Genomic DNA, 20,366 nt, shown 5'->3' with positions numbered 1-20,366 from the left:
AATTGAGGTGAGGGCAATGAGAAAGGAACAGAAAAGAAATCAGGAAACACATTCGACTTTGAAATTCTATTCTGAACACCTACTCTACAGACATTAAAACCTTTATGGTTTTATTGTGGTGCTGCTCTATTCATTTTGGCAACTATTGGATATTGTACTGACTATATAAAATAATTCATCCTTTTAAATACTTAACCACAGCAATAAATCAAAGCAATAAGAGCAAGGGAACCTGGTGGGTATGTGAATAGGTGGTGGCATAGAGAGGAAATTTAAGAACATCAGGAGATTCATTTTGCCAAAAAGTAATCTGCTTCTTGTTGCTTCCAGAGTAGTTTATCACCCACCATATTTCCACTTTCACCTAGAAATACTCCTAGACAGAAAAAACACGTTCTTTTAAAGCATACTGTGAATAGTGAACAGGGACTATGAACTTAGTAGTATCTAGAGGAGGTAAGGCAAAGTAGTTGAAAGAAGATGTATCATTAAAACTGTAAAACTCCCCAAGAAAACATGGGTGAAAGATTCATGACATTGGTCTTGGTGGGAATGTCTTGGATATTACATCAAAAGCATGACCAACAAAAGCCAAAATAGACAAGTAGTACTACATCAAACTAAAAAGCTTCTGCATAGCAAAAATAAACAATCAACAAAATGAAAAGGCAGCCTATGGAATGTGAAAGAATATTTGAAAACCATGTATTTAATAAGGGGTTACAATCCAAAATATATAGGGAACTCCTATAACTTAAAAACAGGAAGACAGATAACTTGATTTTAAAGTTAATCATCATGGAAATCCAAATCAAAACAGCAATGAAATATCATACCTGTTAGGGTGGCTTTTATTTTAAAAAAGATAATAAATGTTGGTGAAGATATGGAGAAATTGGAACCCTTGCACTCTCTTAGTAGGGATGTAATACGCATCAGCAAAGGAATAGATAAAGAAAATGTAGTATATGCACACAGTAGAATATCATTCAGCTTTAAAAAAGAAAGAAATCCTGCCATAATTGATAACAACAGAAGGTATTATGCTAAGTGAAATATGCCAAATATAGAAGGACAAATACTGTATGTTTCCAATTACATGAAGTATCTAAAATAGCCAAACAAAAACAGTAGAATGGTGGTTGCTAGGAGCTGTGGGTAGTGGGAAATGGGGAATTGCTGTTTAATGGGTATAAAAAGTTTAAGTTATGCAAAATGAATAAGTTCTATAAATTGCTATACAACATTGTACTTAGGGTTAACAACACTGTATTGTGCACTTAAAATTTTGTCAAGATGGCAAATCTCATGCTGTATTATTATCACAATTTAAAAGAAAGCGGCTGTATCAGCATTCTGAATTCAAAGTTAATGTCAGCATTCTGAATTGGAATGGGGCTCACCCTGATGAAATTCTGGAGGCTATTTACAGAACAGGGTTAAAAGAGCCAACAAGAGCTGTTCAAGTACTCAGGGACTAACCTAGTGGGAGGCCATTACTGCTCAGGCCTGCAGAAGCAAGCAGAGGAAACTTACTGAAGTGGTGGAAGAGTTAAAGACCAGAAGACATACTGCCTAGCAAGACTGCAGTCATAAGAGAAAATATAGCTAAACTACAGAAGTGACGTGAGAAGGGAATACACAGAGAAATGTCCTAGGTGCTGTCTACTGGTATCCCCGCCACCCCCAGCATAGGGCCTATGCAGAAACAAGAGGGCAAGCTTATACCATTTATGATGTGAATCTTTAGGGCAAAGCATAGGACAGTGTAGGGCAAACTATGAACCTGGAGAGGGCTAAACCAGTACAGAGAGTGAAGAAGGAAGTGATGGTGTTTTGAAATATTTCTTATACTGCCATGTTATAGTGGGCAGGTACACAAGCCTCACGAGGAACACAGGCTTAAGAGTTTCCTTCATGTTTCTTTCCTGTTTTTTAGGAAATAAAAATTGTCTCCATGTGGTAAAGGCATTTTATTTTTAGTTAACGCTACTATTTTAAAGAAGTCCATGTTTTCATGAAACATTTTCAGGGTATTTCATTATTCTTTCATGAGAAGAAAAAAATGCACACAGATGAAGAATGAATGATGAAGATGAATGAATGAAGATGAATCCTTGCAAAATATTTAATCTGTGATGCTATCAGTATTTAGTCTATGAGAAAGTTTTCAAGGGCTGAAAGGTATGTCAACAAAATACCCATCCAGGGTATTTAGTTCCAAGCATTCTATCTGTTTTACAACTGAAGCATGCAGAGATTTGTTTGGAAATCTGATTCTCTTTAGGTATTCTCCCTTTAAAGTGTAAGAGCAATTGTGTAGAGTCATTAATATGATATTAATGATGAAGGGAGTGAGTCACTCATCACTCTTGAGGAGGACTATTTTGTGTTTGATAGCTTTGCACAAAAAGGTGGGAATATAGGTATTTTTGAGAAAGTGAAATTTCAGATATCATCTGTTATTTTACTCTTAGTTTTAAAGATACTAGTATAAGAAATGTTTCAGAAACTTTATAGCAATTATGAAATGGATTGTTCCTTTCGCATAGCTTTAGCTATGTGTGTGTGTGTGAGCATTTGTGTGTGTGTGTGTGTGTGTGAGCATTTTTAATAGAAGTTTGTGGGAAAAAGTATGATACTTGATTTTAAGTGAATGTAAAATATAACTATTAAAATTTAAGCTTACACTTTTTAAAAAAAGATTTTATTTATTTATTTGAGAGAGACCCCGCAGGACTCAGTCTCAGGACCCTGAGATCATGACCTGAGCCCAAGGCAGTAACTTAACCGACTATGCCACCCAGGCACCCTCAGCTTACATTTTCAAGCATTAAAGATTGTTCCACTTTTTTTTCTTTTGATCAAGCAAAACTCAGTTTATTTGACTGAAATAAGAAACACAACATTGAAAGATTCTTAGTAGAGTCTCAGAAAGATGAAATGAGGGAATAATATAGGTCTAGTAGCTTGGGGTGGATTTTTTTTTTTTTTACTACAGTTAGTATTCTTATTTTAAAATTTTTTGAGTACTAATTAGCTCCATAAATGTTCAATTATTGACTTCTAGCTATGAGACAGAAAAATGAATATGGTAAGAAAAAGACAGTAGCCATTAGAGTTCCAGAAAGAAGCAGATCACACACTAAAAATGGGATAATAGAAATGAGGCAATATTGGGAAGACTTTTATCACCACTCCTAAGACTAACGGGATGAGTAGAGGGAGCAGTTATTGAAAGCCTGTGAGAGGGATAATTCTAGGCAAGGTACATCTACCAAGAAATGTCTATTAATTAAGAGAACACAGCCTCTACTAACTCTCAGCCAAGCAGGGAGGGTGCTAGGAGAGTAAATACTCCTGCTTTTCTCTCCTTTCACTTCTCTTTTCTCCTCTAGTTGAACCAACTGGATGTACAAAGCAAAGGAGCTGGAATGATGTGATCTATAGAGATCATCTGAGAATGGAATAGGGTAAAAAAAGCTGAAAAAGTATAGAAAATTGAGCTAGAGGGGGCAAATAAAAAATATAGAGTATAAGATGCATGCTTGGAAGCAAAGGGGCTCTGTGGTTCTTATAATTCCTGCTAGAGTTAAAGTCTGCATGAGGCTGTATCTCAGAATGGAGCTGATCACCAATATTTGCAGTAAGGCAAGGCAGTAAGGACTAAAGACATTTTAAAAAATATTTTATTTATTTATTAGAGACAGAGAGAAAGAGAGAGAGGCAGAGATAGGCAGAGGGAGAAGCAGGCTCCACGCAGGGAGCCCGACGCGGGACTCGATTCCGGGTCTCCAGGATCAGGCCCTGGGCTGAAGGCGGCGCTAAACCACTGAGCCACCCGGGCTGCCCCTAAATTCATTTTTAAATTCAGTTTAGTCAGAATGTCAAAGATTATTTTTGGCTCTACATTGAAGAGAGCTACAGTTTCCCCTAAGTTATTATTATTTCATTAAAAAAATAGAAATAAAGGGTAGTGGTCACCATGGGTTAATGCTCTGTTAAGAAACAACTGGGCACCAGAGCTGTAAGTCAATCTCAAGCATTACTTTTTCAGTGTAATTGCCAGCAGAGCTTCAGAAATTTAGACCAAGTCGTGTTTAGAGAAGACTTCATTAGAAAAAAATGATGGAAAATGACCACCACCAAGAAAAGACGTTGAGGAAAGAAATTAGGAAAATATTTTAAGAAGTAAGTATTTCAAGGAAAAAGAATCTGAAAAAAAAAAAAAAAAAGCAATCCTTGAATCAAATCAACTACAAATAAAGAGTCAATATAAAGAATCAACCCATTTCTACTACTAATATTTATATTTCTGTTTAAGGAATCCCTGATATTTGAGTTGTATAACTTCGTGTTTGTGTGTGTGTGTGTGTGTTAAGTACATTCATGTGTGTAACTATCTAGAATGTGGAATAGTTCCTATCCTAGACATTTGTTTGTCATTTAAGTAAAATTTTTTATTTTCTTACAGACCAATGCAATGTGAAAATACCAAGTTTAGTCAAGTACCTATGAAAATTCCACAACTTCATTCTGTAATTCAAATACTGTATCTTGCGGATCGGCTCAGTGTTTTAGCGTCTGCCTTCAGCCCAGGGAGTGATCCTGGAGTCCCGGGATCGAGTCCCATGTCAGGCTCCCTGCATGGAGCCTGCTTCTCCCTCTGCCTATGTCTCTGCCTCTCTATCTGTGTGTGTGTGTGTCTCTCATGAATAAATAAATAAAATCTTTAAAAAAAAAAACAAATACTGTATCTTAAGCAAGAAATAACTGTGATAAACCAAAAATTTTTCATTGTTAGGTGTTGGGAATGTCCAAGAAAAAAAAAATAAACATTAAAAAAAAAAAAAAAGAGTTGGAATTCAGAAGAAGCAGGGAAGTTTCAAGTGAATGGAAGAGCCTGGGGAAGGAGTTAGAGAGGCAGCAGATCATCCCCCAAATGTTAAGTTGTGTGACGTTTTGGAGTGCAATGATGTGAGTATCTGGAATTTTAAGGCATTCCAAGAGAATGCTCTCAATATAGCGATCTTAAGAAAACAGATGAGTTACTAAGGATTTTCAGTGGGGGATATCTATGCTAAAAGCATTTGTGTAGGAAGGGTGGTCTGCAGGAGGAAGGTGGAGGGGTATAGGATTGTTCTGAGGCTTTTCCTTGAACTCAAACTTCCACATATTATTACCATTCCCTCCTAATTGGAAATAAGAAGGCCTGTCCTAGGATGTTGAAAGGAGTAAATAAATTAACACACATGCAAGCCATTAGCATAATACGTGGCATCTCAACCAGCAAACATCAGTTATGTAACTTTTTGAGACTGAGATCAGGAGGATAGAGCAGACAATGACAAAGGAAGGTGGTAAACGAGAATTCCCAGACTTGGGCAAAGAATACTGGCAGTAAAGTTTTTGTGAAGACACTAATGGGCAAACTTCCGCTCTGGCTTGGGATCTCTGTAAACCCCATAGAAATGAAATAAAAATTTTTGGCTTCATTTTTAATTTAGAAAGGTTCCAACTTTGCTGGAGGAACCTAGTCTGTGATTTGAAATTTACCTAATTCCTGCTGCATTTTATATACATCCCTTAGCAACCTATTTTCCTTGCTTATTTTCTAAAAGGGTACCATATAAGAATCCAGAAACTGAGAACTGGAATTTTATCTCACATTTGGCACATCCCTGTCACAACTCAGAATTTCTTTCATCTCTTGTGTCAGTGGCTGATGATGGTTTGACTTTGGTGTAAACTCAAAGGAACAGTCTGCCATGATTATTTTATGTCAATTGTTGGCTACACCAGGTAAAAGAAAGGATGGGACATAGAGGCGTTGGTGACAGAAGCATATGGAACTATACAAAAACAAGGGGAATGAAGAAAATGGGAGAAGACTCAGATGTGAGGGTCTTCTGCTCATTACCATATAAGAAGAGAGAGCCAGCAGGAAATGCCTAAAATAAGCGAGTGAAATCATTTAACTGGAGTACCTGTCCTCAGAAATATAGTTGCGTGTTTTTTGTTGTTGTTGTTGTTTGTTTGTTTGTTTTTGTTTTCTGTTTTCTGTAAAGGCTGCAACTGTATGAGTGCACAGTTTATTCTTGGGAATTATGATGCTTCTCAGATCTAGTGCTTGCTAATAATTTCTGTCAGATTATCAATTTATGTTTTTCCTTTTCTGCTCTTATAAGCTTTTCATTGCTCTTTTTCATTTTCCTACCTTTGCTGAAAGCTCCTTCTCTGGTAAAAAGCCCTTTTGTCACCTTGTGCCACCCTCTTACAGCCTATTCTTTCCTGCTCCCCTCTACTCTCCTGTCTTTTCTTCCTTCTTTTGTAACCACTCTTTTTTCTTCTAATGGTTAATGGATCATTTGCTAATTCTAGAATATGCCTGTGTTTAATTGGTCATCAAATATCCTATAGTCAATGCTCCAGAATATGCCTAAATGAATCCCCTTTTTTGCTTGTCTTCCCTTTTCAAAACTTATTCTCATATATTTTTTAAAGATTTTATTTATTCACGAGAGACAGAGAGAGAGAGAGAGAGGCAGAGACACAGGCAGAGGGACAAGCAGGCTCTATGCAGGGAACCTGACGTGGGACTCGATCCCAGGGCTCCAGGATCAGGCCCTGGGCTGAAGGCAGCGCTAAACCGCTGAGCCATCCTGCTGCCCTCTCATCTTTTTAATTGTTTTCATTCATATTCCAGGCAGTCACTAAGCCTGTCTCTAGGTATTATTATTTTTTAAAATTTTATTTATTTACTTGACAGAGAGAGAAAATACAGGTGGGGGGAGTGGCAGAGGGAGTGGAAGGAGCTCCCTGAGCAGGACCCTGAGATCATGACCCCAGCAAGGCAGATGCTTAACCCAATGAGCCACTCAGACACCCCAATTTTCTGAATATTATTTTCTAATATTCTCTGAGGATAAGAGTGTTTTTAGCTATTTTGAATAAAGTTCATTGTTCTATCCTTAAGATATCAATATTAGGCAGACTATTTTTAATATCCATATTTGTTGGCTTAGATTGGTGCTATTAAATCCTTATTACACAACTCCAGGTATTAAATATGATATATATATATCATATATCATATATGTATATACTTGTCAAAACATGAGATTTCTTTAAATTAGAATGTTAATTAATTTAAAAGCATTACCGTCCTTTTCTTTTTTTAAACAATTGTGGCTTAAAAATTATGATTCCCTTTATTTAAGAAGTAATAAGAGAATTTAGTCAAAGGTGTGTTCTCTTGGAAGTAATGAATACTAGACAGATCAACATGGACTATGTCTTTGTGCAAATAATTTAACATGCCTTCATTTCTGTAAAATGGGTATGCTAATGCTGTCTCCTTCCATGTTGCAATATTTAATTAATGATTATCTGCTTTTGCATAATGTGCATTCATATATTATTAGGTTAATAATGTGCATTCTCAATGTACTTTAATAAAGTACATTGGGAGCTAATTAAAAGGAATGTAATTTGTGCTTTTGGGAAGAAAAGTGTTATCGAAGTGTAAATTAGGGAGGGAAGTGGCAGTTAAATCTATACAACATGTCTATTACCACACATTTGAGGCTTAACTCTAATTACAGATAGGACATGTGAGCAAACAGCATCTGGGAGACTCCCATTCATTTCGGAAGGTCCTTCTTCACTTCCATAAAAGAAGGCTATTCATTTAATAACCAAGAGTATTAATAAGCCACTTTCTGCTCAGAACAAAAGGTTAGAGGGGAAAGACCTCTTTCAGAGTCAGCATATTGACAGTATTTATTGTTCTCTTTTGTGGACAATATCTGCCCAACAAGTGTCATGAGCAAGGAGTTTATTATTCAGTCGATTAGACAGAGGAAAGCATTTTCGTGGATTGATAACTCTACCCGGAAAGGGCATTTACACCTGATGGAAGAAGAAAATTCTGGAGACAGATTTGTGCCTGTCTTCAAACCTTTCAACCATCTGAATAACCCCTGAGGTTAAATAGCTGGTAGACATCTGTAGGCAGAAGTAAGAGAAATGAGATCATCAAGGAACGGTATCGTGCTTACAACATGTGGCGAAATGAGTGGCTCTTCACCATCTGTTATTTGTGTGTGTATTTTATTATGTAAATGTTCGTACACACTGCATTCTAAACAAAGGAACATTACTTCCACTTTGTTGGTGCTGCCAAGCTTGCGTATGTGTCCTGGAAAAAGAAAGTGGCAGACAGAAAATTCAGGGTTCATCTAGCCACTTGTGTCCCCACGCCTTTCACCAAGAGGGTGAGAGACTCTAAGTTGGTTTGATTCCTTTTCTACATCCTGTTAACAAATACAAAGCTTGACTGTGAATGGAAAACAATGTCTTAAATACTACAGTTATGGTCTAAAGCTTCTTTTGCCGAGGTCCACGGGAAAAAGATACTGGAAGCTAGGATGCCCTGGGATGGTTCCAGTGTACACTAGTGATAAATCCAAGCTAGCAAATAAATTTGGACGCAGAAAACAGGCTCTGTTCAATTTTCTCTCATCTGTTTAATTCCTGGCACATATCTCTGGGTCATGGGAAGGTTCTGGTGGGCTGCTGTCATTGTCTCCCCCAAAACAAGAGGGGTGTGTGTATGCATGTTTGGGAGGAATGAAAGTGAGGAGATTTGGGTGACACATATTCTAGTTTAAATTTTCATAAAATTACCAATTTAAATTGAAATGTAATTATCCTAACTGGCATCTTTTTGGCAGCAGCTTAAAAAAAAATCCCTCGGCTTTACTGTACCAAGCAAAAGCCCAGAGGAGTCCTGACACTGGCCTTTAATCAAAAGCTGAAAAGACACAAAAGCTTTCAGATAATCTATGCCAAGCTATCTTGGACAGCACGGAATTGCCTGGAGCACCCTTCTGGTGGCATTTAAAACACCTGGTGCCCTTAGAAAAAAAATACATCTGCGTCTGCAATTTCTCCTTCTGTAATTCCCCTCAAATCTCTCTATCTCAACCCATTCTCCTGTCTTTATAAGTAGGGATGCTACAGTGACAGTAAAATAAAGCAATTTTATTTACCAAGAGAATGACACTTGTCATTGGCTATGCCTGGAGGTGACAGACTCAGGTGCCCATCTGCACAAACACTTCCTCACTGTTTATTTCATGTGGTTTAATATAATTAAACTATCATTGTGCTCATTGATTCAGCGCAAATTTTAATTTGATAATTGGGGAAAAGGTGTGCATTTGAAATGGAGGCAATTAATTGACACTTTAAATGCACTGGAACAGAAATAATTTAAGTTACACCATACTTAGCGGTGACTTATACTGTTGTGTTTATGCAGATTCTTTTATGTAGCTCCTGTCATTAATGGACAGAGGTAAATAACACTACTCAGCCTAAGTCCTTTCTAAGCAGGCCATCTAATTCTGCAATTTGGACATATTTTTGCTGCCACAAACAATCCCATTCATTTCGTAGTCATTGGCTTTTCTGAAATAAAGACATTCTAACTTTGAGCAACAATCTAGTCATTCATAACTAGTCTCACATATATGCAACATAATTATGCAGATTGTCATATAATTTTGTCAATAGACAGCCTGATCCTCATTGGAACAAACATCTTGCACAAAGAAATAATGAGAATGACAAAGAGACAATTTCTCAACTTATAATACCCATCTTTCCCATGATTTGGATAAAAGGAAGGGAAATAACTGGTTCTTACTTACTTAATTTTTCTCCAATACCAGCTTTACTTTAATTTGTTTCAAGGGAATTTGTATATTTTGATGAACTTACTGAAACTTAAGAAGGAAACATATTTATAGATAAAGCAAATTTTTTGTGTTAATTATCTTCCATCTGGAAACAAATATGCTTTCATTTTTTTTTTTTTTTTAAAGACTGAAGAACAAAAGCTAGTTTGTTTTAGCAACCTAAAAAATCTTCTCCATTTTTATCGGGGCCCTTTTATTCACAGACCCTGAATAAATACTTTTAATCAAAACTGAAGCAAGTTCAATTTTGCAAAATGCTAACCACTACAAATTATACCTGTAGTAAATAATGTTACTTAATGAGAATTATTAGTTGTTTCTACATATGCCCTGAGATGATTTGTTCTTAATATAAAGGATTGGAGCAGCCGCTCTGCCTTTTAGATGAAAGCTTATGCTTTTGCTTCAATCTATTATTCAATATTTTTAATATTCAGTGTAACCATGGATGAACCTAGGAAAGTTTTGGCAGGTCATTTCAGTTAAGCAACCACACTCCTTTTATTAAAGCTGGAAACCTCATTAAAATAGGCTCTGTGAAGATTTTGTAAACTCTAGCTTCAAATCAAGGTTGGCGAGAATGCTCCAAAAAAAAATCTTTTTATATAAATGTGGTTCTTTTGGCACTTGAAAGTTTCTGAAAGCAAGAAATGCTAAAAAGCAGAAAAAGGAAAAAACGAAGACAAACAGAAAACACATAAAATGCATACACATAACACACAGATCCATGAGTGTAGGTGATGGGTGACCCCAAAACAAATCTATCTCTTATATCTTGGTTTTTTTATTATTATCTATTTTCAGACAAAATTCTCTGAAAACATCTTTGCTATATTAGTGAATATAATAGTTATAAAGAAAGGAGGACACTTTCCTAAACATAATCTTTGGCCAGAATTAAAAAGAGCCCTTAGTTACCAGCCGAACTGAAGTCTTCTGAAAGATCAGAGAGTTTTAAGGCTAGAAAGGATAACTTTAAGGTTGATCTGATAACTAACTCAATAAGAGGAAGAGACTATGGGCCAGAGACTAAAGACTATAAACTCAATGACTGGTTAGTGATGGAACCAGGGTTAAAAAACAGATCCTTGGACTCCTAGATGAATGCTTATTCTGTGTGACATTGTTTGCAATTTCAACATTGCTGGTTGAAATGTTATCAATTAGACATAATGTGACATCTAGATGAGTAAATCCATTCACGAGTAGGACAATTTTTATTATTTTATTTATTTACTTACATGCAGAAAAACCAAATTTCACAAATCTGATTCCTTGCTTCCTAAAATGTCCTGTTTTCACTAACCCCTTAAACATAAAGAATATTGATACAGTGGTGCAAATATTCTTTACAGTTTGAAATCAACAGTAATCCTTTTTCCTAATCTATGTTATTTGTTAACTAAAGAAAGATTCTTTTTTTTTCTCCAGAATTTTCTTCCCACTATATAGAAAAATTTTTGAAAGATTTTTAATCACATAGTATTTCAACTATTTAGGTAGGTGAAGATACTAAATCCTTAACTTACAAATAATAGCGAGATAATTAATAGATAATTTTCCTTTGGTTCAGGTTCAATATCACCTTAAAATAATTCTTTTTAAAAATGGAGTATCAAGTCAAGTAATCTATAGGTTCTGTTAATGCTAATTTAAGTGGCAAAGGCCATTGCTCATGAAGGAGACCCAAAATTCCTCAATTTGATTTTAGTCCAGCTCAACAGAATTAGTATCTAGCTCTGGTATGCGCTTTTAGGGGGGGAAAAAAAAAAGAATAGAATTACTCATTTCGGATAGGTTGAGCAATTTACGTATATACCCCAAACCTGCCATAACATTCAAGAAAGATGTAAGATAGAAATAAAAGGGATTAAATAGGCTGTGCCAATAACAATAGGTATTAAACTGATAATATATTCCTATCTGTAGAATAACTCGATATGTTTTGCATTAAAATTTTTTTTAGTCTAAATATCAAAATAAATTTTGTGAGGAATGGAGCTTGTTTCTGTTAATACATACTTTTTCTGGGACCACTATTTGCCAAGAACAGTATCAGTTGACCTAAACAGTGAGCTTATGTGAGAAACCTACAACCTACAGTTTTAGCTGTGATCGGGTGAAAAACTAAGAGCTGGGTCATTCATGGTGTGGGGATAACTGAGGAAAGTATTTTTGAGTTATGAGAATATTTGGAAATGAGTGAGGAGTAGATAGAAATATAAATTTATATTTATAAATTTAATTTAATATAAATTCAGTGCCTGGGTCAAGACATAAAGCTATCAGACAAGTCACAAATTACTTGTTGGTATCAGAAATCGTTGCATGTTATCTCCTATTTCACACACATGTAAGGTATTTCTCAATTTGGGGGACTTTTTCCTAAACTGGAACACATGGCAGTTTCTCAGAAATCCTAACTTTATTCACCAAATTATTTCTTCACTTTGGTAAAAGAGTAAAAGAGTAAAATTGGTACATTTCAGCAAATTGCAATCTTAATTTTCAGTGTTAAGAATACCCCGAAGGTGAGTTGAAAGAACTGTGGTCACTAAAAGATAATTGGCACTCATGGAAACATTCCCCTAATTTTCAAAACCTTGACGTTAAAACAGCAGCTTCTACTTAGTTATACTGTCTTCCCTTCTCTCTGCGTATTAACATTGGCCTGCTGTTCTACAGGCTTTCCAAGTGTGTAGGAAATTTGGCTGACTTTGCAGTTTTGTTTTAATATATTCCTGGAAATTTTATCTTCAGCAGTTCTGTGTGCTTTCAGCAAGTGGCTAAAATGGATGCAGGTTTTCTAAGTCCGACAAGGTCGTGATGCATAAAACAGCATCGGTTGCAAGAAAACTCACGTAGTGGCAGGTTCTGATGGCCTAACAGGAAATGGCACGAGTGTCAACTTGCCATCTTCCCGCCACTTTTTTTTACATTAGTTTCACTGTAAGAAATCCAGAGAGATCTCAGGGCACTGAAGCTACTCATGCCACTTTTGAAAGCCTTAATAATGGCCCTGGCAGTTTAGAGACCTTATTAGAGCAAGAGATGCAAAGTGTGCATGACTCCTTTTCTAAAGCATTGCCAGTGGCAAAGACAGACCCTCTGGAATGCATCACACAGAGAGTGGGGAAACTCCTCTCATTGGGTGTTTGTCCATTTACCAGCATTTCTGTCATTACCAGAATATGTTTACAAGCAGTCTCAGGGATGGCTTATCAGAATGAATGCGAGGGTAGCACTCACTCTGCAAGCTGCAAGCTGCCTTTAGGTATTAAGAGCGCTTCACTCTAATTTCTGTGTTCAGTGTCCAGTTCAGAGTTGAGGTAGCTTTCCACAGCACTGAAAGATGAGGGCCATCCATGCCTCATAGGCCTCACAAGGAACTTCTAGGACAATTTCCAGGCCGATGAGGCCAGCCCTTGCTGAGGGATCAGCAGCCTTCCTCTAACCTAGCTCCACAGCCCAGGTCCCCCTACCCAACAGCATCAGGCTGCTAGAACATGGGCTTGTTTTCCAGGTGCGAAGGTTATAGCCTTGGCCATGTCATTAGAGTTAAGGCACCCAAAGTTCCCACTTGAGTTGAAAGTCTGAAAAGCTGAAACCGGTCTGCAATTTAAATTTTATTCCCAGAGAGTTTAGATTTAGTATGTTTTAGGCTGAGAGGCAGAGCACTCCGAGATGAAAGCTATTGTTTTATGTGTTAATAAGGATAAGAATGGGTTTTCTGTAGCTAATAACACTCCTCTGAATCACTGCCTTATTTACAGTGGAAGAATGTCATAGATATCATATTTCATCAGCAGTGATGGCTTGAATATGTTCCGTGAATAATTACAGTATCTTTTCATCTCCCTTTTGTTATAGGAAACCTTTATAGTAAAGACTTTTAAAATATGCAGTGGGAGTGTGTAATCCAAGTATCAAGTCTAACGAGAAATTGTTTTGGCAAGTTCAGAACCCTCTCAAAATTCATGGGTTTGGAGTTTCATATCTAATTGGAACCTTTTAATGTTGGAATAGGTTTGCTCTTAGGAAAACAGTGTAAAGCTTTTAAGCAAGGGAGAAAAATCTTTAAGAAATACTCGGCAGGATTCTGTGACATTCAAATTATGTTTATTTAAAAACAGAAACTCCTGTGTTCTGGTGTCTTAACATAAAGAGAATAAAAAATGGGAATTAAATACACATCTACAAGCATTACAAGGTTTTGAAAAATTGCTTGTGCAAAAGGCTTTGTGAGTTGTTGTTGAGCCAAACAATTGAAAAATACCTTGAGAGTGTCAGAGATGTAATGGGGATTCGGTTCAATATGTTGCCATTTGCCAGAAATCTTCTCTCAAGAGTACGTGCTAGCTGTGTAAAGACCTAACTCACATTGTCACTCTCCTAACATTAACTCAGACCATCCTGAGATCACTTAGTGATGCATTCCTAGGTTTTTTGGGGGGAGGAGAACATCCTTCTCCCCTTTTTTGAAAATGTCTTCTAGCCCTCACTTTTGAACTTTTATCTGTACCGCAAGGCAGGCACATTGGTCATGGTAAGTAGTCAAACAGTCTCTATGTTTAGTGCAAATGACTCCCATATGGTTTCACCTTAGTGAGAATGTTCTGTGTATTGGGTGTAAAGAATCCTTTCTAAACATTAATCTTAGAAAGAAGTTGTCAGTGTGAAGCATCATAATGAACAGGTAAACCGAGCCCAAGAGACATTACTTCTTGTGAGTAACAAGCAAAACACTTTAGCAGCATCTATCTAATTGTGTTTTTGGCAATCTAGACCTCGAAGATGGAAAGAATTACAAAAAAGTCTGGGATGGGGCAACTTCCTCGTTATGCCTATTCTGGGGTGGCCTGTTTTCATTTTGATAAAGTTTAACTTATATAATAAAAAATGATTCAAGCATTTTGCATTCTATCAAAGATAGTTTTCCATGTCTCAAGGACACAAAGACTTTCTTCCCGTATTTCTTTTAGAAGTTTTCTAGTTTTGACACTCAGGTCTAGAGATCCTTTCAGGTTCAGTGTTCAATATGGTTTTAGGTACAGATCAATGTTTACTTGTTTTCCCATGCAAATATTCAGTTGTTGCAACATTATTTTGGAAAAGGCATTTCTTTTTCTTACTGAAAGACCCTTTATACTTAAAAAAAATCATTTTGCCCATTATGTTTGGATCTATTTCTGGACTCTCTTCCATTTATCTATATGTCTATTTTTTCTGCACTACTACATTCTCTCAATTACTGTATATTTATAGTAAGTCATGAAATCAGAACATTTAAATTCTCCAATTTTTTCTGTCGCTTCAAAAATTGCTTTGGCTATTCTTGTTCATTTGCATTTCCACGAAAATTTTAGAATCAGCTTGTCAACTTGTGCGAAAACATGCTGGGACTTTGATTGGGATTGCATTGAAATTATAAATTTGGTGAAAACAGATTTCTTAACAATACATACATAACCACATATAATTAGCAAAATCACAATATTAACATTGGTAAAATGCTATCAGCTAATTTACAGAGCTTATTCAAATTTTATCAACTGTTCTACTACTGACATCCTCTTTCTGGACCACGATGCAATCCAGAGTCACACATTACATTTAGTTGTCATGTCTTCTTAATTTCTCTCATTCTGGAAGAAACCTCTGTCTTTGTCACTCTTGCCCTTGACACATTTGAAGAGTACTATTATTTTGTAGACTACCTCCCAATTTTTGTTTGATATTTATTCACGATTAAATTTAGGTTATTCATTTCCAGAAAGAAAACCATAGAACTGATGCTATACTCTCCTCAGCGGATCATATTAAGAGGAAGAAGTTGTCACTGGGTCTTATTAATGGTGATATTCACTCTATCACTTGATGGAAGTGGTGTCTGCCATTTTCTCCATTACACAGTTACTTTTTTTTTCCTTTTAAATTAATAAGTATGCTGTACAGGATAGTATTTTTTCAAATTGGATGCATTCTAAGAATAGGTTTTTGAATTTACTGACCCTTTTATCTCTGTTTCTCTTAAGCCTATCCAGTGGACATTTTGTTTCAAGTATTAGAGTTTTCAGTTCTAAAATTTCTAATTTGCAATATTTGCGGAAATACCTTATGTTTTCATTCATTACAAGTGTAATTTTCTTTATGTCTTTGAGCATAATTATAACTGCTTCTTTTGAAGAACTTGTCTTGAGAATTCCAACATCTGCTAACCTCAGAGTTGGCCTCTGTTTTAAGCCTTTTCCCGTGAGACTGGATCACATTTTCCTGGCTATTTATATGTATTATTGGACTGTATCCCAAACATTCAGAATATTAGGTTGTGGAGAATCTGGATTCTGTTATATTGTTCCAAGAAGTGTTGATGCTTTTGTTTTAGCAGGTAATTAACTTGGTAAGACTCAGAGGGCAAACAGGCATGTCTGTGGTGGGCGGCAGCTTAGATCTCAGATCAGTTCCTTAAACTATAGCTCTGAGCTGCTTTCCATTTATCCCATTCAACATGTGGTTTAGTGGTCAGCCAGAGTTTTGGGTTGAGGTTAAGCACAGAAATTGGGATCCTCTTTCTCTGGCTCTCTTCTTTCTATTCTCCTCTTATTCTCTGGTAACTCCAGTCGTCCTGTGCTTCTTGCCTTATTTCCTTCAGCCGATAAGCCAGTGGGCTTTCTCTTTAATTGAACCATTCCTACACCACACCATTGCCACTGTGACTGAGGCTTCCCTTAAAACAAAACTGCAGAAAAACCCGAGGGGCTCAATTTGTCTAATTGCTTTCCTTGTTGTGGCTGTGCTTCAGAAGCTGCCTATCATATTTCAGTCTCCAGAAACCTCAGGTAGATAGGTTTGTAAGTTTTCCAGTTTATCAGTATTCTTTCTAAGGTGGCTTTGTTGGGGGGTCATTTTTCCATTAATAGGAGGACTTAAGAAATGGTTTAAAAACTAGATTTTCAGTGGTGACACGGCATTGTCCTAAAAATTACAGTAAGTATGAAGAATAAAGTACTTGAAAAGGAGAGTCTTAGATAAAACTTCATTTATATAATGTAGTAGACTCCTTTGGGTATTGCCCGACTTATAATGAAGTACTTAATTACTATCACCTACTTCAGACCTCCTCAAACTCATACTGTTAGCATGTAGCAGCCATATTTATATAATGGCATCTTGAGTCTCTGGCCAGAACTAATTGAGAAATGATTGGGCACCTAGCTCTGGGACTATGTTCTTGAAAATTAGGAATTAGATCAAGGGAGTTCATCTCTCCAATATGGCTTGAAATGTACCATATATACTTGTGCCTCTGCTATTCTTCTGCCATCATGTGACTTGAATAGGAGAAAAAAATGTCTGCCCCAAAAGAGAGACAAAAAATGCACAGAGAGAAGCAGAATGAAGAAAAGATGGTGAGAGGATGGTCTCAGGAACTAATAATCTTCTAGTGCTCCTTCCAGTCCTACCTGACATCTGGCTGCATTATTATTTTTTTTTATTTTTTAATTTTAATTTTAAAAATGTTTTTTTAAATTATTTTTTTAAATTACTGTTAGAGACCCCTGTATCCTAATGCAGGGATTTTTACTTAAGCTGGCTTTTGTAATTTGCAACTTTAAGAATCTTGATTAATCCATACACTTTCCATATTACAGGCATTGTGAGAAGGTTTACATAACTATAATGATGAGTAAATGTGATGACACAGAAAAACTGTGTCAGGGACATTAAAATGGAAAGAAACAAGCTAACATTTCTTAGTACTTAAGGTGAGATAATTTTTAAATCATTTGTTAAAATCACTATATTCTGTTCATTTGAATGTAACCAAAAAGTAGGGAAAATATATATATATATATATATATATATATATATATATATATATATAATATGCTGTGAATTTTCTCCCCTTATTTAAGTAAATGCTAATAAGATAACATTGTTAGTAATAAACTCTGTAAATGCAATATTTGTGTCCTGTCCTGGTGCTCATTCCCTTCCTCTAGGTCAATCCCATTACTATAATTAAGTTTCTGCTTAATCAATTTTATTTCTGTACTTAATAAAAAGAGGCAATTTTTCTAGATGTCCTGTTTTTCCAATTATATAACCACTAAGAAATCAATTGCTGAACAAAAGTTAAAGTAATATGATTTGAACGTGAATTACTCTCTAACAGAAGGACATAATGAGCCAGATGAAAAATCAGAACCTGTTCTCCCCATCCCCCCAAATAAATAAATAAATCTCAGCAAAAAGCAAATCTTGGGATCCTTTGGATTTGTCAAACATTTCATGGATCTTCCAAAACATTTTGGCAGGATAATTCCCTAAAGTGATTCATTATCCATCAATTCATATTTCAATGTCACTTAATATTTGTTGAATATTCACAACATGTTAGCATTGCACAGCTGCTGAGAACATGATTCTCTGTCTTTCAACCTCACACTGCATGTTTTTTTAAAGATGAAAAAAATAACATATTTTAAAATTTGTCAAGAGGATAAGAGAAAATTGGTCTAAAAACAAATCAGTACATATATCCTTAAGAATTAATCTCATGTCCTTATTAGGAAGGTAATCATTAATTCTGACAGCACAAAAATATGCTCCTTATATCCACTTATATATTTATATATTCCTTATTTTATTTATATGTGTATATATACATTCGTGTGAGGAAAATTTTATTCAATTTTGATATGACTTTTCTGTATCTGTGTATACTTTATTTCAGAGAGAGAGAGTGAGAGAGCACATGCGTGATGTGCATGAGCAGAGGAACGGGCAGAGGGAGAGAGAGACGAGCAGATTCCCCACTGAGCAGGGAGCCCAATGTGGGGCTCGATCCCAGGACCCTAAGATCATGACCTGAGCTGAAAAGAAGAAACGGACACTTAACCAACTAAGCCACCCACATGCCCCTGTATCTATGTATACTTAATTCTACTATTACTTCTATAAAAGTTTGCTTTATCTACAATGTAATTTTTTTCATGATCTAACTTTTAAATCTCTATTTAGATATATGGATATTCCCATTTCTTAAATTTCCTTTTACCTGTTCCTTATTTGTATTTGCTTTCTAATTTGAAAATTATTATATATATACTTGTATATTTTTTTGGTTCCCATAATAAGAAGCTCTAATCTACATTTGTCCCCTAAATGGACAAGCTGCACTCCCTTATTTCATTCAAGTATCTACTTAGATGGCATCATGCAGTCAAAAATAACACATACATAGCTCCTGGTGTAGTTTTTCTTAATATTATGATGGATTCTAAAAGATTTCAGTTAAGATAAACTACAAAAAAAGGAATTTTAAAAAATGCTCATATAAAGTCTCTTTTGATTTGAATGAATGTTAATTTTTGTTACATTTCATTGACCTAAGGAATAATAAGGGAGTGTAACAATATTATTAGCTATTATATGGTGTCGTAACTGTTATTTTTTCATAATAAAAGTAGAGACAAAGAGCATGAAACTCTACAGGAAGGCTAAGAGGTTGGCTTTGGAAAAAATAATTAAATTTATTTATTGTAATGATTTCATGAGATAAACTGAGATAGTATGGCTCTAGAACATCCCATTCACTATCTTTTCTACTCCAAAATAATAGACTGCTTCTTACCCCTAGGATAAAAGGAAATTACCCTGTGGCATCTGTTTTTTATCCTTTTGTTTTGAATAAAATATTATTTATTTCAGTCCAAAGTTTCCTCAAAATGTTGTATTTAGTAGTATGCTTTACAATGCCTAGTATATTTTAAAGTAACATTAAAAGGAAAAAAATAGGGGTGAGCCTCATAATTATTTATTAACAGTTCAAACAGTGGCCTGACTTTTGTTTTGTTCTTGCTTGGAATTTCTCTTCATATTTCAAAGAGGGAGAGTGTAGGAGAATAAGCTCTGATTAAAGCTGGGTTTGTTTTCTGAAAGTAGGGATATAAATCATATTAGCTGGCAGTTTGGAAAACAGATTTTCATCCTATTTCTTCAAAGGTGTATAGAGGAATAATAAAAGGTTATAATGATATCAACACATTTTTGTTTTTCTGAGAAAACAGAAATTTTGGTGACTATCCCAGTAGCCTTTTATTGCTGATAGAAACAAGTTAAGGTGATGGTGGTTTTGTTATTATCTACACAGATATCTGCTTGTTTTTTCTATTAATTTCTTCATCTGTAAGTGATAATTTAACTATAAATAAATATTGCTGCTGTATACTCTCATAGTATCTTATGCATACCCCTATCTCAGCACCTTCTTTGTTGAAATTGCATTGATCTCTTTATAGATTTTCTCCTCATTAGACCATGTATTCTTAGAGGGCAAAGTTCATGGTCAGGAAACTTTCACACTAAGCATAAGAACATAATCTATATTATGGAGTCACCAAAACAGCCTGCTAGATGAGGCTTACATGTTTGCTACCAGGTATCTATTTACTAAGCGGGCGCAATTAAATGTGAAGTTTTATCCCAGAAATTTAACCAAGAGATTTGCAAGCATAGACAACCATTTACGTCTCTTGCATCTGAACTCTCACCACTTTATTGCAATAGATTAGAACTCATGTCCCGACTACTTCCCTC

The 20,366-nt window shown here is 35.6% G+C and overlaps 1 long non-coding RNA gene across 1 annotated transcript in view; it reads left to right on the top strand.

Moving 5' to 3' along the window:
• The window catches only part of LOC140621491 (uncharacterized), a 291,722-nt gene extending 271,842 nt beyond the window's left edge, over window positions 1-19,880 (top strand). The window contains exons 9-10 of the long non-coding RNA XR_012021210.1: window positions 17,417-17,530; window positions 18,502-19,880. This is a non-coding gene — a long non-coding RNA (uncharacterized lncRNA). The remainder of the gene's footprint in view (window positions 1-17,416; window positions 17,531-18,501) is intronic.
• Window positions 19,881-20,366: the final 486 nt, after the last annotated feature.

The sequence above is a fragment of the Canis lupus genome, chromosome 30 (genome assembly GCF_048164855.1).
Source record: "Canis lupus baileyi chromosome 30, mCanLup2.hap1, whole genome shotgun sequence".
In the NCBI taxonomy this organism is placed as follows: Eukaryota; Metazoa; Chordata; class Mammalia; order Carnivora; family Canidae; genus Canis; species Canis lupus.
The sequence above is the reverse complement of the archived record's forward strand: the minus strand, read 5'-3'. Positions and strand labels throughout refer to the sequence as shown.